Here is a 24,005-nt window from a genome sequence, read left to right as displayed (position 1 = left end):
TCCCGCTCTCTCTCTCTCCCACCCTCCCGCTCTCTCTCTCCCATCCTCCCCGCTTTCTCTCTCTCTCTCTCCCGCGCTCTCTCACCCGCTCTCTCTCTCTCTCTCTCTCTGCCGCTCTTTTTTCCGCTCTCTCTCTCTCTCTCCCTCTCTCTCTCTTTCTCTTTTTCTTTTATTTATTATAAATTTCTAAAATTATAATTTTATAAAAGAGTAATACACGAAAGAATAATCGTACATGAGCGATATGAACGCGCCTTGAGAGACAAAATTGTTTTGCGTGTGTGCGTGCGAGCATACATATGTGAGAGTCTGAAACTTATGATGATAATGATGAGGAACGAAAAATGTCACAATTCTGATATACAATCATCATTTCTCCGTATTGACTGCACTAATTCTATTTGAACCGGTCGCAATCGAAAGCTTGTATTCACATTATATAATAAAAGTGCCGTTAGATTTTTGATTATGGCTTTAGTTCCTGAGGTATTTTAATTGAAAGTTTATTAGACGTAAAACTCCGGGTAAGCTACTTGGTAGCGCCGTGGCGCCTGTACATAGGCAAACTGTTGACAACCAGTTTTTTTTATGTACTTGGCGTCGCGACGCTACCGCTTCCCTTGATACGTGTCGTATATGTAATGTGTGTGTATTCTCTGAAGGAGAAAGAGCCCCGGAAAACGAATACCGGGAAAAAACAAGTGCCAGTCGGTATGACCATAGACGTAACAAGTTTGAATGTACCAGATGAACGATTTCACATCAACAGTCGACAGCAAGGCGGGTTCATACCGTGTATAGTACTCCACTCCGAACGACCTGGAGCGCTATTCTGTAATATATCATAATATTTAAAATTATAATTTATAATATTAATAATAAATAATAATAATAAATAACACTAATAAATAATAATAATAAATAATAATAAAAACAAATTTAGCGCTAAATGGAACTGTATATTTAATAAATTTAAGAATATAAATTGTAGTAATATGTGACATAATGCAATTTTCAATTCCTAAAACAGTATAGTCCCGAGATTAAATTGGATACTTCGTAATAAAATTTTGAAATTAGTTTCTCTGGAACGCAAAAATGGCATTAGAATATCTGGCATGGGATTTATTAAATTTAGAACAACGCGTACAGCGCTTAGAACGGCGTGTAGAAAGAAAAAAATGGCGAGATAATCATGATCCATTTGATTTACATGATGATATATATATATATATATATATATATATATATATATATATATGTTCTGCTAACTATATATAATCTTTTAAAATTTCTTTTTCGTGATATTATATAAGATTTGCGATCCTGAATTAAAAATATTAAATGTTAATGCACGATATCCTGGCGCAAGTATTTATTTAATAATTTATTTTTTATTTAATTATTTATTTTTATTTAATTATTTATTTTTTATTTATTTTATTATTTATTTAGTTATTAAGTTATTTATTTATTTACTTATTTATTTATTTATGTTTTAGTAATAAAGAAATTTTTAAACGTTTTTATTTTCTATTATTACATGTTCTATCTTTATATATATACGAGGACAGACAATTAAGTTCGTAGAAAATATTTATTACAATTACAGAACACATTTATTCGTTATCTAATACACGGTCCCTTTTAAAATAGTCCCTTCTTAAAGCAATGCACTTGGTCCAATGTTTCTTCTAATGCAGGAAGCAATCTTCAAAATTATTCTCCGTGAGGCTGTTTAAAACACGCGTCAACTATTCCATCTCCGCTCGTGACCCCCAATGAACAGGTTGATATCCATTATCGGCATTGGCTCAGGCCATCGCGTTGGTCGATCATCGTGAGATAGTATCGATAATCACGCGATGTTGGGAGAGGCCTAACCAGGTCTAGGTGAATGTACGAAAACCTTTTGTCTGGCACTTGTATGTGTTCTTCTGACATGGCGGCTGATGTGGCCCATTCAAACGGAAGACATGTGCGGGCCTAACTCGTGATGTCTTTATTCGGGATCGTTCCGATTGCACACATTACTGATCGAACACGGCGATATTTTTCTATCGGACATAGTCTCAATCGGACACAATCCCGACTGAACACAGTCCTGATTAGACACACGATTGCTATCGGACACAAGTCCTAATTAGACACAGTTTCACGTGAGTTTGTAATTTTTCGTGCGAAGCGAGATCTACTCCACATTAACAGGTGCTTTCACTGTGACGAAGTCTATAATTACACATTTCAATATGAGTTTGTAATTTTTCGTGCCAAGCGAGGTCTATTTCATATCCCCTAGTGCTTTCAGTGTGACTAAGTTTATAATTGTATAATTACACATGGGTTAATAATTTTTTACATGAAGAGAAATTCATTTTACATTTTTGATACAAATCGTCTCCGATCCGGACTGTGTGCGATCAGGAATGTGTCCGACCGGGACTGTGTCCGATCAGGACTGTGTCCGATCGGGAAATATCGCCGTGTCCTATCGGTAATGTACGCAATCGGAACTCATTCCTTTATTTATCGTGGACCACATGAATTTAGTTATGATTTCCCTACGGGTCGTTCTGCCGTGTTGTGCACATCAAAAAGTTTTTTCCGCAAGGGTTTTGAAATGTACGATCTGATGTGATCTGTAGAAACGTCACAGTAGACCGTTTTTTCAGTTCCACCCAAACATAGCTGTCTTAGAGTCAACGCTGCTGGAGCCTGCAAAAAATAGCGAAGCTCATCGTCCGTTTGTTGGACTGCAGCGATGTCCTCGGTGGAAACAATTACGGATAGCTTAATGTTATTAACAGCGTCGGCAATGCTGTCCTGCTATGTGATGGATGTCCGTGGTAAACTGGCTGACAAAGTCCAAGTATCTCTGCTGTCTCGGTGAAGCCTTTGTCGATTGTTAATCAAAGGTGTAAGTTAATGGCTTACGGTTCGTGAAAACCACCTATTCCTACCTTCAATCATGTAGTGGAAGTAGTGTATCACTGTATATATTGCCAACAGCTCTCTGTCGTAGACGCTATATTGCGACTGCGTCGGCGTGATCTTTCTGAAAACAAAACCAAGACATTTTCGCTTTCCATCCACTATTTGCTCTAATGCTATGCCCATAGCGCTATCGGAAGCATCTGTGATGAGAATGAGTCGGGCTTGTTCGGCAGGATGGGCCAGCATGATGGCATGGAGCTGTTCCTTGCATTACCAAAATGCATTTTTCGTTTCGGGAGTCCATTGGATAGGCCTTCTGTCCCGCTTCTTGGCTCCGGCGGTAAACGCATGATGGCTTCTGCGTCTCAGCGGCCCTCGGAATTGATGACCTATAAAAGTTAAGCATCCCGAGGAAGCTTCGAAGTTCTGAGATGTTTTCGGGTTTCGAGTAGTTTAGGATGGCCCGGACCCAGTGTTCCAATGGTTTGATCACCGAAAGCGTGACTAAGTAACTGAGCTACTCCACTTTTGTCTTGTCGTGCATTTCCTCGGTTTGATCGTAAGGCCATAGGTCTACAATCATGACAACACTATACTCCGTCCAGCGAACAACCACGGATCGGACGAAAGCTTGCCCGTTTCGGGCAGGTCTTCGCCCACGAAACATTTAGAAAGCCCTCCTCTACACCGCCGTACTGCTTTTTTTGTTTTCTGCCAGTAAGTATTCACAAAATTCTCCAAAATCTAAAATTCTCCACAATATGAACGATCTCTAATAAAAATATGTTATTATTATTAATTATTTCGTAAATCATAAACATTTAACTGTGTAATTTAAATATATTACAACGATTTCGAATTTTTATATCACATTGAAATTATAATTGGGCCCGAGCATGCCGTATTTACATATACGATACCGAGTAGCACGCCACGCTCTCCCCATTTTGCTCGCCTATGCGCAGACCGTGGTTATTCTCTTGCTGGACAGAGTATAAATCCAGGTGGTTCTTGTGTTTGATCGGCGTTCGAGAGGCAATGAGGATGTCATCTATATAACAGAAACAAAAATCTAGGCCTCATAAGACGTCATCCATAAAACGCTGGAATATTTGCGCTTGCATTTACCAAGTCGAATGGCATCACATTGAACTCGTAAAGTTCGAATAATCAACGTTTTTTTCTGTCAGTCACTGGGTGCCGAAATGTTGAAATAGGCATGCTCCAAATCGAGAGCTGAAAAAGTAGTACAGCCATGAAGCCTGTGGGCGAAATCTCGTAAATGCGGCACTGGATATTTATCTGGCAGCGTCATCCAATTCAATCGGCGATAGTCGCCACAGATCCTCCACGATTTGTCCTTTTTACGCTTCATTAGTACTGTACTGGCATACGTGATCCAAGCTTCGATCTCGCGCTTTATGTAACGTAATTTTCAGGTGAAAGGCGTCGTGCCTGGTCCGTTCAGGGAAGTCTTTTTGTGACGATATAATGTCATACGGAGTGTCGAGATTCCCTGTGTTTTGTAGGACGCGTCACCTGGATGTGTCTCCATAATATGTCCTAGTAAACGCTGCCAGAATCTATCGTCGTGAGTGGCAGCGAGTCGATTGTTGCCAGGCGCCAGCCTGTGGTTAATCTCGTCGTGGCATCCAGGAATCACCATCCTCGCAAATCTGGTAGGAGATTAAATTCATGCAGAAAGTTGTTACCGAGGATAGACTGAGTCACGTCGGCTACAATGAAAAGCCACGTGAGTAGTGTATATATGAGTTCTAACCCAGGTCCTCTGAGGGGGGGAACCCGGCGCGGGGGGTATGACGTCAACCGCGACACAACCGGTTGGCGAGGGGTCCGCGGGGAAAAGCGGGGGCCGCGGCGAAACCGGTAGGCGAGGGGTCCGCGGGGAAGAGGGAAACCGCGGCGAAACCGATAGGCCAGGGGTCCGCGAAGGAGGAGGTGGACCGTGGCGAAACCGGTTGGCGAGGGGTCCGCGGGGAAGAGGGAACGCACGCGTCCGCGAGTAAATATGAGAGAGATAACGCGAGGCGTCCGCATTGTGTGGGAGAAGGATAGCCCGAGGCGTACGCGAGGCTGTGTGAGAAGGATATCATCATTCATAAGTTGGTGCGACAAGGATAGCGTTCGTAAGACGGTGGGTATAAGAGGGATAGCGCGAGGCGTGCGACAAGGATAGCGCTAATGATCTGCATGCACGTGGATGATGCGAGATACGGCTTTCGCAAGGCGGTGCAAAAAGGATAGCGCGAGGCGTTCGCAATGTGTAGGAGAGGGATAGCGCGAGGCATGCACGAATAGGAAAAGGATAGCGTTCGCATTGGCGTGCGAAAAGGATGGCGTTTGCATGCACTTGGGAGAGAAAAAGAGAGAGAGAGAGAGAGAGAGAGAGAGAGAGAGCGAGAGCGAGGCGTTTGCGTGTAGGAAAAGGAAAGAAGAAGACCCATAAATAATTGACAATTTAATATAATAATAAGTTTTATTTAATATTTATGTGTATCATATAACTGTGCGTGCGTGCGTGCGTGCGTGTGTGTAAAAAATAATAATACTAATAGTAATAATAATATAAAAATACAAAGGATATAAAAATACAGAAGATATTAAATATACAGGATGAGTCTTTTTAATCTGAACAGGCAAATATCTCAAAACCTTGAGCTTATCTCGAAAGCTTTTCAAAACACTATAATAAAGTATTTTTTCATTAAGTACTTTTTGAGTTATTTTATATTTTAGTCTGACATATTTTGATATAAAAAATAAAATATCTCGTAAAATATTTAGAATAATGAGACAAATCAATTAGTATAAAAAAACAAATTATTGTTTAAAAAATACATTGTAAATAATTACATACTTTTTCTCAAAAACAATTATTTTTTTTATACCAATTGATTTGTCTCATTATTCTGTACATGAAAATATTACGGTAAGATTATCGAAAACTAAATATTTTACGAGGTATTTTATTTTTTCAAAATTATTATATCAAAATATGTCAGATTAAAATATGAATTCAATGTGATCTTGATAAAACCTTAACAATGCCACCCAAGATCTAACTAATATTCCTATCTTCTTTCCCCCTCGGAACCAAACAACTTTTGTCAAAAAAGTGTCCTTCTAAAACTTACAGGTTTTGAGATATTTGCCTGTTAATATTAAAAAGACTCATCCTGTATAATATAATATAATATAATAAGGTGACGCTCTCCATCCGAAACAGACAAAGAAATCAAATTTTATTAAAATATTAATTCAAATATTTTAATCATAAATTTTAAAACAGATATTTACAATTAATTCTTTGAGCTTTTGCTTGAAGGCTCGTCCCAAATGATTCTTCCTCGCCATCGTAAGGCTCGAGTCCAAATAGCTTTTTAAGGCAAAAAATATCCCAGTACATCCAGGACCAATTGAACGAATCGTACTTTCAAGCCTCCACAGTATCTCCCCATAATTCGTTCAATTCGTCTCGCGCGTTCCGTCGCAACATCCGAATCGTCCGCTGGTGTTCAAACTTCATAAAACCAGAAATCTTGATATCACTCGTACATTGATACTATAAATTAAATCAAATCAAATTATAATATATTATAAATAATTAATATGATATAAAACATACACAAATATTACTTACTCTTTGAAAAACTATTAGATTTAATGGAGCTCTCACCAGCCCCATTACTAAATCCTGCGCCTACCACGACGCGTTCAATTGGGCTCGACGCAACACCAACTCGATCAACGATGATATTTTTTAAATTTTCGCTCACATTTTACACTTTAAATTGTCAGACTGACAGACACTTTGTGACGGACATAACAGGATAAACATCGTCTCGATCAAACATTTTAAAGTAGGGGATGTCACTTACAAAGAACGTTTACCTTCTGCACATGATAAGAAGACAAAAGTAAGCATGTTTCCGCAGACAACTATCTATGGTTAAAGTCTTTTAAATGTGAATGTATTATTATAATATGTAAACCACTATCGCACAGCTATCGAACAGCTTTGAACAGCTATCGAACGGCTATCGAACAGCTTTTAACAGTTATCGAACGGCTATCGAACAGCTTTGAACAGCTATCGAACCACTATTGAACAGCCACCGAACCACTTTGAACAGCTATCGAACAGTTATCGAACAGCTATTGAACAGCTATTGAATAACTATCGAACCACTATCAACTACATTAAACCGCTATCGAACGACAAATTAATTACTTATATACCAATAAAATAAATTTTTTAAAAATTGAAGGTCTATAGACATGTAATATCTATATTTTAATTAAATGGTTGTCGCTGCTATCTAACGTCACGTACTGAAATTTAATACTCGTATACCGGGATAAGAAAGAGGAAAAGGGAAGAATAAAGAGAATAAACATATATTTTAACAATGGTTTATTCTGAATAATGTTTGGGTTATTCTTTATGATGATTCGTCCACCAATTAAATATCAAAATGATCTAACAATAAGAATTGTATTTCCTTCTTTATATCGCATTGGTTTTTATTATTTGTTATATTCCTGAACGGTTTAATTTACAATTTGCACTGCATCACGTAACTCTATTCGTTTTCGTTCAATATCTTTATTTAACTGCGCTAATCGATCAATTAATTCTCTAAGTTTATTATCTGATTTTTGACGCTGATCATAGCCTAATAGTATTTTACTCGCCATAATATTGATTGATTTATGCAATGTATTGTTAATAACAAATTCTACACTGCCTAATACGTTTTTCCAATTTTCGGTCTTATAGTCTATTTTCAACAAGCTGATTTTAGAAAACGATATTTTTCAACTTAATCATTAGCCCAAGGTGAAACGACAATGGTCATGCTTTATTTTTCATTCGTTTAAAAAAAAACACAATTTTTTGAAGAAAAGGCTGTTCCATGATCGCCAATAATTCGTTCGAAGTCCAAATAAATCGAAAAAATATTTAAACATTTTATAACTTCCTCGGTTGAAGCGAATTTAGTCGAAAAAAGCCAAAAATAAATTTAGTAAATGCATCCACGACAACTAAAATGTATTTATAGCCATTAGCGATAGCTTCTAGTGGCTCGAAATGGTCAATATGAAGTGTATAGAGGAGTAAAGCTATTTTCTCATTGATTTCTAATTCATCTTCGGATTTATCCTCCAACCAATGGAAAGCTTAAGTATTTAACGCAGTTTTTTAGTATATTGATTTACGTGTAATTTAAGAGAAGGAACCAGTAGTGACTAAAAAGGACGTATATAGTTTTATCGGTAATTATTTACATTAACGGACACCTCGCCAATGACCTTGACCTTGACATATGTTGTCAAGGACATGACTTTGAGTAACTTTTTCTTATAACTTAATCGGCGGTCTCTTATAATTTCTGAGATATTCAAAGTTAAAGTTTGATTCGAAACGAAATTTTGGTTTGGATTGTACAACGTAACACAAGTAGCAAATTACTCACACCAAATTTGGTAATTATTTACATTAAAAATTTGGTTTGGGTTAGGTTATATCTTCCGGAAGTGGAGCCCCCCGTAGGGGGGAGGCGGAACCCACTGCGTCCACATATACACTTTTCCATCCACACAACAATTGTGGGGTGGACCTCGCTTTGCGTTGTAAAGTATATGCGTGGACGCAGTAGGTTCCACCCTTTCTACGGGGGGCTCCACTTCCGCAAGATATAACCTAACTTTTATTTGTAGAACAATTTTTTAATAAACAATGAGCGCCAACAAAAATTTTTTATGTTACTCAGGGTGATAACCTTGACAACATATGTCAAGGTCAAAGTCATCGAAGCTGCCTCCCCTATATTGCATATAAACAATATACCAATTACTTCTTTTAGCACTGACACAAAGTAGCAAATTTCTCAAACTTTTTTTGTTTATAACTTTTTAATAAACGGTGGCCGCCGATTAAGTTATAAGGAAAAGTTACTCAGGGTCATGTCCTTGACAACATATGTCAAGGTCAGGGTCATCGGCGGGATGTCCGTTAATGTAAATAATTACCGTTTTATCTATTCCGACGTGTCCCATTTCATCATGATACATTTGTATTACATTGTTGATCATATTTTCAGAAACAACAAATACATTTTTGTCCGCATATTTATGAAAGACGAGATCTTTTAGCCGTACAAAATATTTATGATCTCCAGTTTCCAAATCTTTCATTAATTCTTTAATTTTAAATTCTTTAATTTTAATTGCTTATACATTATTTCATCTTCTATCATAGTTAAATTTATGCTTATGACGCTGCGACTAAGACAATCTACATATGTCATTTTATTCAATGTTCTATGCACTAATTCAAATTTATAATTTTGAAGAATTAAACTCCATCGTATTATTCTCAGATTAATATTAATCTTTTTCATTGTTAATACTAAAGAGTTACATTTGGTGACAATTTGGAAATAAGCTATAGGAGCCATACAATCATGTAACTGTTTCTGTAATAAAATTGCACCAAAGCTGTGATCGCTTTCGTCCGTATGCGATTCAGTTTCTGCTAAAGAGTTATATATACATAATACAGGTGATGTAAATAATTCTATTTTTAAACGCTTGAATGTTTGTACGCATTCTTCATTGAATACAAATTTCGCATTCTTTTTGAGACTAGCACTTGTAGGAACCTAACTTGAAATGCGTAATTTTTAATAAATTTTCGAAAATAATTAGTTAAGAAATTCTGTAATTCTTTTACATTTATTGGTTGTGTGTGTGGGTAGTCTAAATAATTTGGATATGTTGTTAACACATAGTAATGCCTTTTGCCATAATTAGATATCCCAAATATTCAATTTCTTTTTTTAAATGTACATTTTTTTAGTGGTAAATGAACTTGCCTTGCGGGGACATATTAATACTGAAGACCACAAAGAACGAGGCCTTTTTAAAAATTTGTTTCAATATACTTTGAAAAAAGACAAATATCTTTCAGAATGTCAGTTATAAATCCCAAAAAATGCAATCTACACATCTCCAGAAATACAAAATGAGATTATAGCTGTAATTACAGAAATTGTGCGAGAAAATATTGTCTAGGAGATAAACAGCGCCGACGTAAATTGGTTTACTTTTGTAACAATGCAACCCCCATTGTTACCCAGGAGTAGACCGCCGGAAGTCTGCCGCCCGGCGAACATCAGCCGGTCAGGAGCAGAGGCGCCGAGCGCCCATTTTTAAACGTTCAACACCGCCGTTGCGATAAACAACCGTACGGCCGTTATACGGCCGCCGAGATTCGGAAAGCCGAATACCGCCGAGCGCTGCCGTGAACGCCCGAGCGACACCCGCCGAAACGCCGCGCCGTTTCGCCCAGGGGAGGTGACGTATTACCGATAATTACCTGCCGAAAAACAATACGTCATTATCCCCACCCGGGGGCGAACGACGCTCGAGACTTTCCTGATCCGATCCGACTCAATACGCAAACCCGACGAAACGCGAGGTTGACGAGTTCGCAGCTTCCGCCGAGTATTCTCGGCTTCCGAACCGTTTTGCGATCCTTCGCAATCCGCGACCGCTTCTCTCGAGAGTTCTCGAGAAACGGTCTAATTTCCGACCGGCCCGACCATACGGACCGTGGGTTGGCGAGTTCGCCACCCCGTTGAGTTTTCTCGACTTCCGGTGGTCAATCCATACGGCGCGTGCGAACGAGGGACAGCGAGTTCGCTGCCCGTTCGAGATCTCTCGATATCGCACGCATCCCATAACATCTGGGAATACGCGACATAAACGCATAAGAAACCGTCTCGGCGATTTAAACCGACTCAAACGTTTTTATGAACCACGCGCCGTCACAACAAACCGACCGCGCACCCCGCGCCGCCTACCTGGCGTGTTTATATCCGCGTTGCGTATACTACATCTCATTGTCAAAATCGCGCAATTCATAACAACCGCGCCCCGTCAGTCACGCTTTACTATCCGCCGCGCACTCGCTCCGCGGGACATTTCTGTGTTGTTATTCCGCGCCGATAGAGGCTAATAAAGTAACATTTCTTTATATTTTAATTACATCGTGTGTCTCAATACTTTCTACGAACCCTGATTAGGACCGAGCGAATCCGCGAACTCATAAAAAGTACACCCGTTACACTTTATTAGAAGATGGAACGCGTGATAAAAACAATAGAGAAAATATATCAATTGCTATTAGATATGTAAAAGAAGACAAAGTAAAAGAATCTCTTTTGATCTTAACAACTACTACAAAATTAGATGCGGAGACATTTACACAAGAAACTTTGGAAGTTTTAAAAGAAAACAACTTAAATACAGATTATCTTCTAAGTCAATGTTATGACGGGGCAAGTGTGATGAGTGGTAAAGTAGGAGGAGTTTCGGCACGTATTAAAAAATCAGTTAAAAGAACCGTGCCCTATGTACATTGCTTTAATCACAGATTGCATTTAATTATGATATTTTTAGCATTTGAAAAAGAAAAAACTAAAAATATAGATTTTGAAGTTTTTTTAAAAAAGTTTCACCAAAGAAGAAATAGAAAGCTACAATCGTTTTAGTGATAATTATGGTCATGCAATTAATACAATTTAAATTAGTTTTGCGTTTTTTTTTCTGATAATTATAGTTATACAATATAGTACCTAGTAGGTACTACTTACCACCCCTCCGGTGGCACACCACCTTGACGTGGTGAAGGGGCTCCCCTTCGCTTGTTTAGAAGGGGTCTAAGAGTGTGCCAAACGTCTCGGTCGGATTATGAGTGTGTTTTGTTCTTCGTTATTTTAAGCGGGTGTTGTGGTTTGGTTTGGGGTACTGTGGGGGGTTCTTGGGGTTTTGTGGGAGGTGTTGTAAGGTTTGGGGGGTGTGTGTGGGTGTGGGGTTTTGTGGGATTGGATGGGGTGGGTTTGGGGTTTTTTGTGGGTAGGGGGAGGGGATATGAGTGTCCCGTTCGGGAAATTTGGCAGAGCGTGGCGGAGAGGAAGGCAACCTCGTTAAAAAATCCCGGGCAGGCCTGGCTCGTCAGGCGTGGTGAAGCCTACTCTGGCCTAGATGAAGGAAAACACCGAAATCAAACCACCTTTTTGATCAACCATGAAATGAGTGACACTAAAGGTAATAAACTTACTGGCTTAGTGGGTCTCGGAACCCACAGGGCCCGGCGGAGGGGGGGACATAGTCCCAGTCCCCTTTTCGTCGTCATCAAGCGATGGGCTACCCACGGCGTTGCCGACGAGCGCCGTGGGCGAAAGTGCTATCGCCGTAATAAAGGAGGTGCGGGTAGTCGCGGAGAGGGTGGACAGAACGGGCCCCCTCAGCTCTAAGCTGAGGTCACGGTCCCTGTCTTCTTCCGCGAGAAAACACCCGTACGGAAGGGACGGGAGGCGAGGCCGGAGCGCGAGTCAGGCGCGCCCGGACAGCTCCGAAAAAGATGTGGTGTCGCGGGAGGGCAGTCATCGCCCCTTCCCTATGACATCATCAAGGGCCTCGCAGGTAAGCGAGGAAGGGGACTTCGAGTCCTTAGGGGAGGAGGACTTCGACACCCTTCCCCAGAAAAGGGGCAGGGGCAGACCCCCACAAACTGGGGAACATGTCGGGCTCCGCCAAAAGAAGGAGCGGAAGGCTGTCCTTCAGAAGGAGAGGGAGCGGGAGATGGAGGCCAGGAGGTCCTTATCGGATGATGTCCCGCCCCCTCTCCCAAACAAGAAGCTTCGGGTCTTTGAGGCCCGTTGCGCGGGGGAGTTGGGCCTTACTCCGACCCCTGACGTGGCGGCGAGGAGCCTTGAGGAGATAGAGCGCCGATAGAGCGTATCGCGGTCTGCTCCGGCAATCTCAAGGACTCTCTTCAGCGAAAGTTGCGCGAGGCCGCGACCCTTGTTAGGGTAGCGGCGAGCATGCTCGCTGAGAGGGCCCAACAGATGGAGGGACAAGGGGAGTTAACTCTCCAGAGGAGTGACCTCAAGTCCCTCGGGGAGAGGAACACCAAACTCCAGAAAGAGATCGGTGTTTTGCGGGGGGAGCTCGACGCGATGCGTCGGGCGCAGTGGGGGGGGGGGGGGGGTCAGGACCTAAGTCCCCAACGTCCGTTTCGGGGGGTAAGGGACTTTTGTCCCCAATGTCGCAGAGTACGGGGCTTATGTCCCCGGCGGGGAGGACCGGGGGGGTATGGCCATGCGGACCTTGTTGAGAGGGACCTCGGCCCCTCTCCCCGATCACTACTCCCCGGGGATTGTCGACGAGGGCGCGCGCCAGTGGTACGACTGGTACACTGACCAAATCAGCGCCCTCGAAGCACTGGAGTGGGCGCTTGTCCAGCAGCTCCATAGTTACACGGGACCATCCAATCTGGATGGCCCGTGCTGTCGCCAACTTATTGGCGGCCCTCAAAGGACACTAGGCCCATATCGTGCCAATGCCGCGGGTCGGGAGTTTGAGATCCCCGACCCGGACGTCCCCCGAGAGGCAGCCCCCCTCGCCGCCGCCAACGAGCAATTGAGCCCCCGGAGCCGCAGCTCAGCCTTGCGAATAGGGCGAGCCACTCTCACCCCCTCGCTGCCGGCGAAGATCCGGTGCAGGTCGGAGTAGAGGGCGTCGGCCCTCTGGGCAGCCGTGGGGTTCTCCTTCTCCCCGGATCCCGGGAGCTCCACCACCATCGCCCCGGCGGCAGCCTCACGTATGCGGAAAGAGTCGATCCCCAATTTTCGGAGATCGACCTCCCTCCGGACCTTCGTCAGAGTCTCCTGGTATCCCCCGTCGGCGCAGGTGATCGTCACCGCTGCCATACGGGGGGCCTTCTCCTCTTGGCAGCCCCAGAGGACTGCCGTTTGCCCTGCCGCGACTACTGATCCCCTTTACCCTTCGGGGTTTTGGGGGGCTTCGCGGCGGACTTCTTCTGTCCTTTGGGCTGGGCCTGTTGAACGGCCTCAGTTCTCTGAGCTTTAATCTCCCTCCGTCCCACAACTCGAGCCGACGAATCATCGCGGGTCCGCTTGGATGGGGACGGAAGGGGGGTAAATGTTCTCCCCACTTCGTCGGACGAGTAGCGGTGGCCGGTACGCGGCTCCCCGCCGCCCCCGAGCCGACGCGCGGAGTGGCAGGAGAGAGAGAGAGAGAGAGAGAGAGAAAGCGTCATTTATTACGCGCTCTGGGATAAATGCCCTAAAGCGCTTAGGCAATAATTATAAATAGAAATAAAAAGATACCGATAATCGAAATAATAGTACACACTTAAATAATTACGTAATAATAGTACATAGTACGCACATAAATAACTACGCAATAATTTCAAAATTACAAGAATTACAAAAATAGGAATAAATACAAATTAATTTAGTAAGACCAGATGAAATAAATACATAGAGATTGTATAGGCAGAAACAATATTGAAAAATTAAAGAGAGACATGCATGCGATAGAAAAAGGCGTCAGTCGGAATTGTAGAAAGAGGCAAGTCGGAGAAAACATGTGAAATCATTTACACTTCAGCAGTGAGATCGAATAAATGCGCATAGAGTCCATTTTTAAAAACGACCGATGAAGATTCGTTGCGTAAGTTTAGAGGAAGACGATTCCACAGTCTAATCGCACTGTCTGTAAGACCGCCTATAAAGTTCAGTACGACATGGAGGCACCGAGAGAAGATCTTCAGCAGATCTCATGGATCTGGATGATGAACAGACTTTACTGGAGACTAGCCTGTAAAGATCTGGTTGCTGAAATTTAAGAATATTAAAAAGAAGACAGGCAACGAGGTACTCCCTTCTTTTGTCAACCTTGAGCCAGCGGAGTTTTGTATAGTATGGCGAGATGTGTTCATCGATCTTGATACAAGCGATAAACCTCATACATGCGTTCATGGCTCGATATAATTTCAGATTGAGTTCCGCAGTGATGTCAGTAAGTATGGCGCAACAATAGTCAGGAGGGGGTGGCCCTGCGCCTCCCTCCCAGTACTCTACTTTTTTTCCTCTTTTTTCGCCCTCCCTCCCAAGCTTGCGCGGGTAATAACGGAAGGGGAGGAGGGGGCGCACCGCCCCCAGGGCGCCGGGGGACAGGGGGCCCGCCAGTGCGGAAACTTCCCCCTACCAACGCCGCTCTATAGCCGTCGAGGGCGCTGATTTGGTCAGTGTACCAGTCGTACCACTGGCGCGCGCCCTCGTCGACAATTTCCGGGAGTTGGTGATCGGGGAGAGGGGCCGAGGTCCCCCTCAACGGGGGCCGCATGGCCATACCCCTCCCACCGGTCCTCCCCGCCGGGGGCATAAGCCCCGTCTCTCCGACATTGGGGACAAAAGTCCCTTACCTAAAGTCGGCGGAGAGGTACAGGAGGACTGCGCCCGACGCATCGCGTCGAGCTCCCCCCGCAAAACACCGATCTCTTCCCTCGCTTACCTGCGAGGCCCTCGATGATGTCGTAGGGAAGGGGCGATGACTGCCCTCCCGCGACACCACATCTTTTTCGGAGCTGTCCGGGCGCGCCTGACTCGCGCTCCGGCCTCGCCTCCCGTCCCTTCCGTACGGGTGTTTTCTCGCGGAAGAAGACAGGGACCGTGACCTCAGCTTAGAGCTGAGGGGGCCCGTTCTGTCCACCCTCTCCGCGACTACCCGCACCTCCTTTATTACGGCGATAGCACTTTCGCCCACGGCGCTCGTCGGCAACGCCGTGGGTAGCCCATCGCTTGATGACGACGAAAAGGGGACTGGGACTATGTCCCCCCCTCCGCCGGACCCTGTGGGTTCCGAGGCCCACTGAGCCAGTAAGTTTATTACCTTTAGTGTCACTCATTTCATGGTTGATCAAAAAGGTGGTTTGATTTCGGTGTTTTCCTTCATCTAGGCCAGTTGGCTTCACCACGCCTGACGAGCCAGGCTTGACCACGTTGATATTGACCACGGTCCCGATTGACTACTGTCTTGATTGACCACAGTCCCGATTGACCACGTTGATATTTACCACAGTTCCGATTGACAACGGTCCCGATTGACCACGGTCGCGATTGACCACGGTCCTGATTGACCACGGTTCCGATTGACCACGGTCTCGATTAATTGCGCAAACGCAAGGCCTTCGGCCCCCCTCCCGCACCCCCTCCGCCAGTCGGACACAATGGATCTCGCTTTACAACTTGCGAAGTACATGCCCTAGAAACAACATGTATTGATCCGTGGTCAATCGGGACCGTGGGCAATATTACCGTGGTCAATCGAGACCGTGGTCAATCGGGACCGTGGTCAATATCAACGTGGTCAAACGGGACCGTGGTCAATATCAACGTGGTCAAACGGGACGATCCCGGTAGTACCTACTAGATACTATATTGTATAACTATAGTTATTAGAAAAAATAAAAAAACCCAAAACTAATTTAAATTGTATTAATTGCATGACCATAATTATCACTAAAACGATTGTAGCTCTCTATTTCTTCTTTGGTGAAACTTTTAAAAAAAAACTTCAAAATCTATATTTTTAGTTTTTTCTTTTTCAAATGCTAAAAATATCAAATTTGCCATTCTTTCGTGCGACATTGAATATCTTTCTGGCCTGTTTATTCTTGTCAGAGTAGAAAATGACGATTCATTTACTCCCGTCGAGCATCCAAAAACTGCCACTGTTTCATACAGTTCATAAGTTTTTTTGAATGCGTCTCTTTGATTGTATAACGTTTTAAATATGTCTTCACCAGGTTTTCTTTGCAAATACTCCCTTACCACCATTAATTCATCCTTTGCATATCAACTCCTTAAAAAAAATAATTGAAAATTATATTATCCAAATAGTCTTGAAACAAATTTAAACTGACCTAATTCGGGCAAATATTTGAGTTTATCTACATCGAATTCATTTATACTATATGCTGCCTCTATCAATTTATCGTTACTATCGAACCTTCGCTTTAATTCAGATAGCAATATATCTAATGTTTCGAAATATAACATTTTGCAGCTATTCTTAATACTATCGACTTCATCAGAACTTCTACTAGTGCTTGGTAAAGTCTCCATTTCGATAAAATCTTTAAAAAATTTTTTTTTTTTTTTGCCTTTTATCTTCATTTACATCTTCATAGTTAGGTAATAAATTTATAGCCGTATCCATGAGAATTATAAAATCTTCGTTAGTTCTTATCTGAGTCAGTTGGTTTGCAGCATATTTCGTTATTTCAACAGCTTCATACAATAGAATGCTTCTGCTTTGAAGTGCAGCATCGGCTGATTCCAGCATCAATAATATTTTATTTGCTAGAACCACAGCAAAACGAAAGTCAAATTTTTTCATAACATTAAGCAGCCCTACACTTTTTGCTATGTCGTTACCACTGAACTTTTCTTTGGGAATCTCTTCCAGTGTTTTAAGTATTTTACTATAATTAGCAAGAATTACTTTAGCCGCTGCCAAGTAACCCGACCATCGCTGCTCTAAGAGTCGCACTATATTTTTTCCCTCATATAATTGGGCTACCTTGGCATGATGAAAAAACTCATGCAATGTGACACATTGGTCATAGAAATGCCTTAGAATAATAATTTCGGAGATTGTTCTTACGACAATTAAATACAATCTGTGATTAAAGCAATGTACATAGGGCACGGTCCTTTTAACTGCTTTTTTAATACGTGCCGAAACTCCTCCTACTTTACCGCTCATCACACTTGCCCCGTCATAACATTGACTTAGAAGATAATTTGTATTTAAGTTGTTTTCTTTTAAATCTTCCAAAGTTTCTTGTGTAAATGTCTCCGCATCTAATTTTGTAGTAGTTGTTAAGATCAAAAGAGATTCTTTTACTTTGTCTTCTTTTACATATCTAATAGCAATTGATATATTTTCTCTATTGTTTTTATCACGCGTTCCATCTTCTAATAAAGTAAACCAATTTACGTCGGCGCTGTTTATCTGCTGGACAATATTTTCTAGCACAATTTCTGTAATTACAGCTATAATCTCATTTTGATGTTAATGCGAAATTTGTATTCAATGAAGAATGCGTACTAACATTCGAGCGTTTAAAAATAGAATTATTTACATCACCTGTATTATGTATATATAACTCTTTAGCAGATACTGAATCGCATACGGACGCAAGCGATCACTGCTTTGGTGCAATTTTATTACAGAAACAGTTACATGATTGTATGGCTTCTATAGCTTATTTCAGTCACGTAACTATTGATGCCGAAAAAATTATCATAGTTATGAATTGCAAACGTTAGCTATTGTTAAAGCAATTGAGTGCTGTCACGTTCATTTATAGGGGTATTAGCTTCCGAATTGTCACCGATTGTAACTCTTTAGTATTAACAATGAAAAAGATTAATATTAATCTGAGAATAGTACGATGGAGTTTAATTCTTCAAAATTATAAATTTGAGTTAGTGCATAGAGCATAGAATAAAATGACACATGTAGATTGTCTTAGTCGCAACATCATAAGCATAAATTTAATTATGATAGAAGATGAGATAATGTATAAGCAATTAAAATTAAAGAATTTAAAATTAAAGAATTAATGGAAGATTTGGAAACTGGAGATCATAAATATTTTGTACGGATAAAAGGTCTTGTCTTTCATAAATATGCGGACAAAAATGTATTTGTTGTTTCTGAAAATATGATCAACAATGTAATACAAATGTATCATGATGAAATGGGACACGTCGGAATAGATAAAACGGTAATTATTTATATTAACGGACACCTCGCCGATGACCTTGACCTTGACATATGTTGTCAAGGACATGACCCTGAGTAACTTTTCCTTATAACTTAATCGGCGACCACTGTTTATTAAAAAGTTATAAACAAAAAAAGTTTGAGAAATTTGCTACTTTGTGTCAGTGATACACAAATATTAAATGAAACTTATTATTATATTAAATTGTCAATTACTTCTGTGTCTTCTTCTTTCCATTTCCTACACGCAAACGCCTCGCGCTATCTCTCTCTCTCCCCCCCCCCTCTCTCTCTCTCTCTCTCCCAAGTGCATGCGAACGCCATCCGTTTCGCACGCCAATGCGAACGCTATCCTTTTTCTACTCGTGCATGCCTCGCGCAATCCCTCTCCCACACATTGCGAACGCCTCGCGCTATTTTTCTGGCACCGCCTTACGAACGCCATATCTCGCATCATCCACGTGCATGCAGATCATTAGCGCTATCCTTGTCGCACGCCTCGCGCTATCCCTTATATCAACCGTCTTACGAATGCTATCCTTGTCGCACCGATTTATGAATGATGATATCCTTCTCACACAGCCTCGCATACGCCTCGCGCTATCCTTCTCCCACACATTGCGGACGCCTCGCGCTATCTCTCTCTACTCGCGGACGCGTGTGTTCCCTTTTCCCCGCAGACCCCTCGCCTACCGGTTTTGCCGCGGTCCACCTCCCCCTCCGCGGACCCCTCGCCTACCGGTTTCGCCGCGGTTCCCCTCTTCCCCGCGAACCCCTCGCCTACCGGTTGTGTCGCGGTTCCCCCGCGTGACGTCATACCCCCCGCGGCGGTTTCCCCTTGCCCCTCACCGCCCCTCAGAGGACCACTGTTAGAACTCTCATATATACACTACTCACGTGAATTTTCGGCGTAGACTTAAGTCCAGGGCGAGCAATGTTGTTAGACGGACCAAATTTTTTCATGCAAGCATGACATTGCGTGATATAACAATGATGTTTCCAGTCACGTATCATGTATATGTGATGTGAGGGACATGAGGCCAGAGCTGCCAGTTCGTGGGAAATGGGAGCCCCCACCACTTGTATAGCTCAGTGGTAAGAGCAGTTGCCCGGAAAGCGAAAGACTCGGGTTCGATTCTTGATTCAGCCACTTGTACCTCGCTTATTTTTTCAGACCCGCAAATGTTGTTTTCTAACAATTATTTGTCGGGCTGGGTTGAAAAATGGACAGCAAGTTATGCGCAGGACGAACATTCTCAGATCCCTGTTCCATTAAAAAGTTGTCTAATGTGTCCCATATTTCTAAGGTTCTCTGAATGCACTTGTGACGCGTTAACCAATGTGTTTCTGCATACTTCAAAATGCTCAAAGATTTATCTTCGAAGCACATCTGAAAATCTCGGAAAATAGCTGTTCTTTTTGGACTACTGTTGATAAATGTGGAAATGCCTTTAATAAAATGCTCACAATCTTGAGGAATTATTTCGCAGGCCGCTTTTGCTGCTAATGCTGAAGAGTGGCATACACATGGAAGTGTTACAAGATTCGGACTTTTTTCTATCAATTTTGTTTTAAAAGAGGACGTTTTGCCTATCATTACAGAGGCATTATCGCAACTAAGACCAACGACCAATCGAAGAGAAATATTCTTTTTCAATAATTCGTTCTCAAACGATTGAAAGATCTTATTGGCAGAACATCCGTCGCATTCATTTCTTCAAAGACACCTCAGAAATTCAAATTTATTATCCACAGAGATGTATCAATTTGCGGCAGAAAAGACAATTAAAATTGATTGAGCCGTCTAGAAAAATTATTTGATTATAACAGTGATGGAATAATATCGAATAAAAATAAAAACCAATATATCACGACTTACCGATGAAGGATCTATTAAAATAAAGATCGGAAGCTCAACGGAAAAACACAACCGTGACATTACATGATATGCTTTAAACTGTTGCGCGGACGGAGATAATAAACAAAATACAATGAAATAAGAACAACAAGGCAAACACGATCATGATGAGAAAAACAAATTATCAGTGCCGGTTAATTTAAAACTTTTTTAGGTTTTTAATGATGGGAAAATAGGAAGAATTTAATGATCCGATAATTCGCTCTGCAAGTTCAAACTAATTCTCTGTTTTTTTTATAAGTAACATTTCCGACGTGAATCTCCTATGATAATACGGTTCATTATATAAAACAATTCCTCAACATTGTGAGCATTTTATTAAAGGCATTTCCACAATTTATTAACAGCAATCCAAACAGAACTGCTATTTTCCGAAATTTCTAGATGTGCTTCAAAGATAAATCTTTGAATATTTTAAAATATTCAGAAACACGTTGGTTAACACGTTACAAATGCATTCAAAGAATTTTAGAAATGTGGGATGTATTAGGAAATTTTTTGATGGAACAAGTATCTGAACGTTCGTGCTGCAAATAATTTGCTTTCAATTTTCCAAAATCCTACAACAAAAGCTTATTTCTTTTTTCATGATATTGCACTTATGCGATAATAAAAAACAAACGCAACAATAATATTATCACATAATAATACCATAATCGATTATTAATATAAAGCTCGTAGCCTGCCTCCACGCACGAAGCTACACGTACCCGCTATGACGTAGCGACTACGTCTGTGTTAGTAAGTCCCGCGGTAAGTGGTGGGGGCTCCCATTTCCCACGAACTGGCAGCTCTGCCGGATGTAGGCGACTGGGCGCCGTCGACCTTTCTCCTCTTTGCTGAAATGTGCAGTGGTGTTAGGCAAATTCTCCGCCGGGTAATGTCTCTTCCTCTGATGGTCGGAATGAATTGTTCTCGTTGCCGGTTCGATGCGTAGTGGAAGGTTTTCCTGGTGTCCGGCGTCTAGCGCCAAGGACTTCTGGTTATCTTCTTGAAGATGTAGCCAAGAATTTTCTTCGCCTGATTTTCTCCGCAAGGGGTCCGTCTTATATTCCGGCTTGACCGCTTTCTACTTTCAGGTTGGCTCGACTCGACCTTCGCCGCTTAGCGCCGCCGCCCGGAACTACACGCGGACGCGCGAGCGCGTGGGCCGCCATGTTGCAAAACGCGCTAATGTATCGCGGATCGCTCTATCATATCTTTGTGATTGCCGTAGGTCGCCACATCTTGGCAATAGAATAAGTTTTAGAGTATGGTGACGTTGGATAATAGAGGAGAACGACGGGATCTCATCCGGTGACAGCGAAGGGCCCAAAGGCTTGACGCCAAGGACGAGTGGAGGTCCAGTTCAGCATACGGAGCACACCCGGTAATGGCATCTTGCCTTTCGTACTAACTCGATTAATTACGACGAAAACTGTTCGCTGTCGCTCTCTGAGAAAATCGCTGCCCACAGGATTAACGAGGAGACCACAGGGGAAGGCCACTTTGCATACAATTAGCATGGAAGCCCCGACACGGAGATACGATACTGCGCCCGACGCATGCGAGCCCGGAACTCCGATCCGGATACGATCCCGATTGATAAGGAACTCGAAAAAAAGAACATCCGGGATCACGGAAGGACGTAAAAGGGCCGGGCCGGCTTGTACGCTGCCGCAGCATATCCTCCACATCCGAAGACATAGGCGAAAGACGGAGCGATCGAGGATCGGAAAATCCATATCGCGAATGCCGCAAGGACCAACAATGCCACACGACGGTCCTGATAACCCGGAAGCACCACAGGTGGCCAACTTACACCTTAATGTGCCGGCGTGTCTCCTGTTGGCCTTCCGCTCGCTACTGTTCGGCAGACCAGCCTGCGAGACGGAGGTCCATCGCAGATATCGAGAATAAGAGCGGACTTACAACTGGAAACCGGTGAGACTGACGCCGTCCATCTGTAAGCCACCAATTTCGATTATAGTTCGAATGAGTCGCGCCTTGTAATAATCGCTGTCATAAGTTAACGTTTCATTTCCGAATTCTTTTATCGCTATCGTGTTTCTTGAGAGTAAACGACCGACGGCGAAACGACTCATCCGATCTTCTTTATAGCATAGTTACTCTCTCTCCCGGGAATTCTGCCGCCGACAGTCATAATTGTATCTCTCGAATATTATCGTGTATTACTTTGCATCGCTACCGTTCTGTGTTTCTTTGTTGTCTTGCAACGAGCTCATATACTGCGAATATTTTGCGTCTCGAATATCTCCCATACGTAGTGAAAATCTCGCATGCCGCGTATGTGTTGTATTTTCGGTATAATTTTTTATAATTGGTCTTTCGCACTGTATTAGGAGAGCGTGTTGCTATTGCAGAGCTATTATATTGCGCGTCATTATAGTATTCTCTGATAAGTGCGTCATGTTAGTCGCGTAATTACTGTTCTCTCTTTTGTGCAGCGCCCGTCATTTGCTGTCGCCGTAATTATTGTAAAGTCGAAAGTTAGAGAAAAGTCAGATCCGAACAACGATATTAAGATCATATTCCGCAATTGCGAACTATTGTCGCGAGAAACGGCTGCTATACGAGCGCCTTTATATTTCTTTTATACACCATCATTAGAACTTGGCGTGGGCGAACGCAGGTTATATATTGAGATCTAAAAGATTTTCTGTCACTACCGGGGCCCGAACACGCCCCGCGCGTCGGAAAATTCGCGTCCACCGTATAATCGATCTTACTCGCGCATGTCATGAAACGCGATACTCTTGCGCTCGGCCACGTTAACACGAGACCGACGAACAGGCCGATCTCTCCGAACTTATATTCTTTTGTCTATTCAATCATTTACACTTGTTAATATATTATTATTTCGTTAAATCTTTGTGTCTTATAAATTTTGCCTGTTTTGATTCTCTCCTGTCCCGTTCATACGAATTACTTCCTCTACCAACCTCGTTAACTGAGCGGTCGCGTATTCTGCCGTCGCAATTCTTACTTCATCTAAAGTTTTACGGCTTCGTGAGCTTCTGTGTGACGCGAATTCTCGCACCTGACGCCCAATCTATCGCTATCGAAATTTGCTCTTGTGTGAGATCGAGCTATCGTATATCGCGCCGAAGGTGTGCCGTGGATCATTACCAACGACCCGTTGGGAAACATAAAATAATTACTTAAAATATATACACGGTCACAAATTGGCGCCCACGATAGACAGGGCACGGAGATCGAGATTGGCAAGTCTCTATGTTGAATTTATTAATTTCATATGTAATTATATATTATATTGAAATTTTGAATTATTGAATGTTATTTCTCATATGAATATTTGTATTATTGAATGTTATTTCTCATGTGCGATTATTTTTGATATTATTGCTTGTTCTGATCTGATTGCTTTGTTGATGTTATTCTTGAGCGGACCCAATTCCTATTGGACTAACGATACTCTGGCTTTGTTATTAACATTTAT

Source organism: Formica exsecta, unplaced genomic scaffold (assembly GCF_003651465.1).
Source record: "Formica exsecta isolate Colony F162 unplaced genomic scaffold, ASM365146v1 scaffold268, whole genome shotgun sequence".
Lineage (NCBI taxonomy): Eukaryota > Metazoa > Arthropoda > Insecta > Hymenoptera > Formicidae > Formica > Formica exsecta.
The sequence above is the reverse complement of the archived record's forward strand: the minus strand, read 5'-3'. Positions refer to the sequence as shown.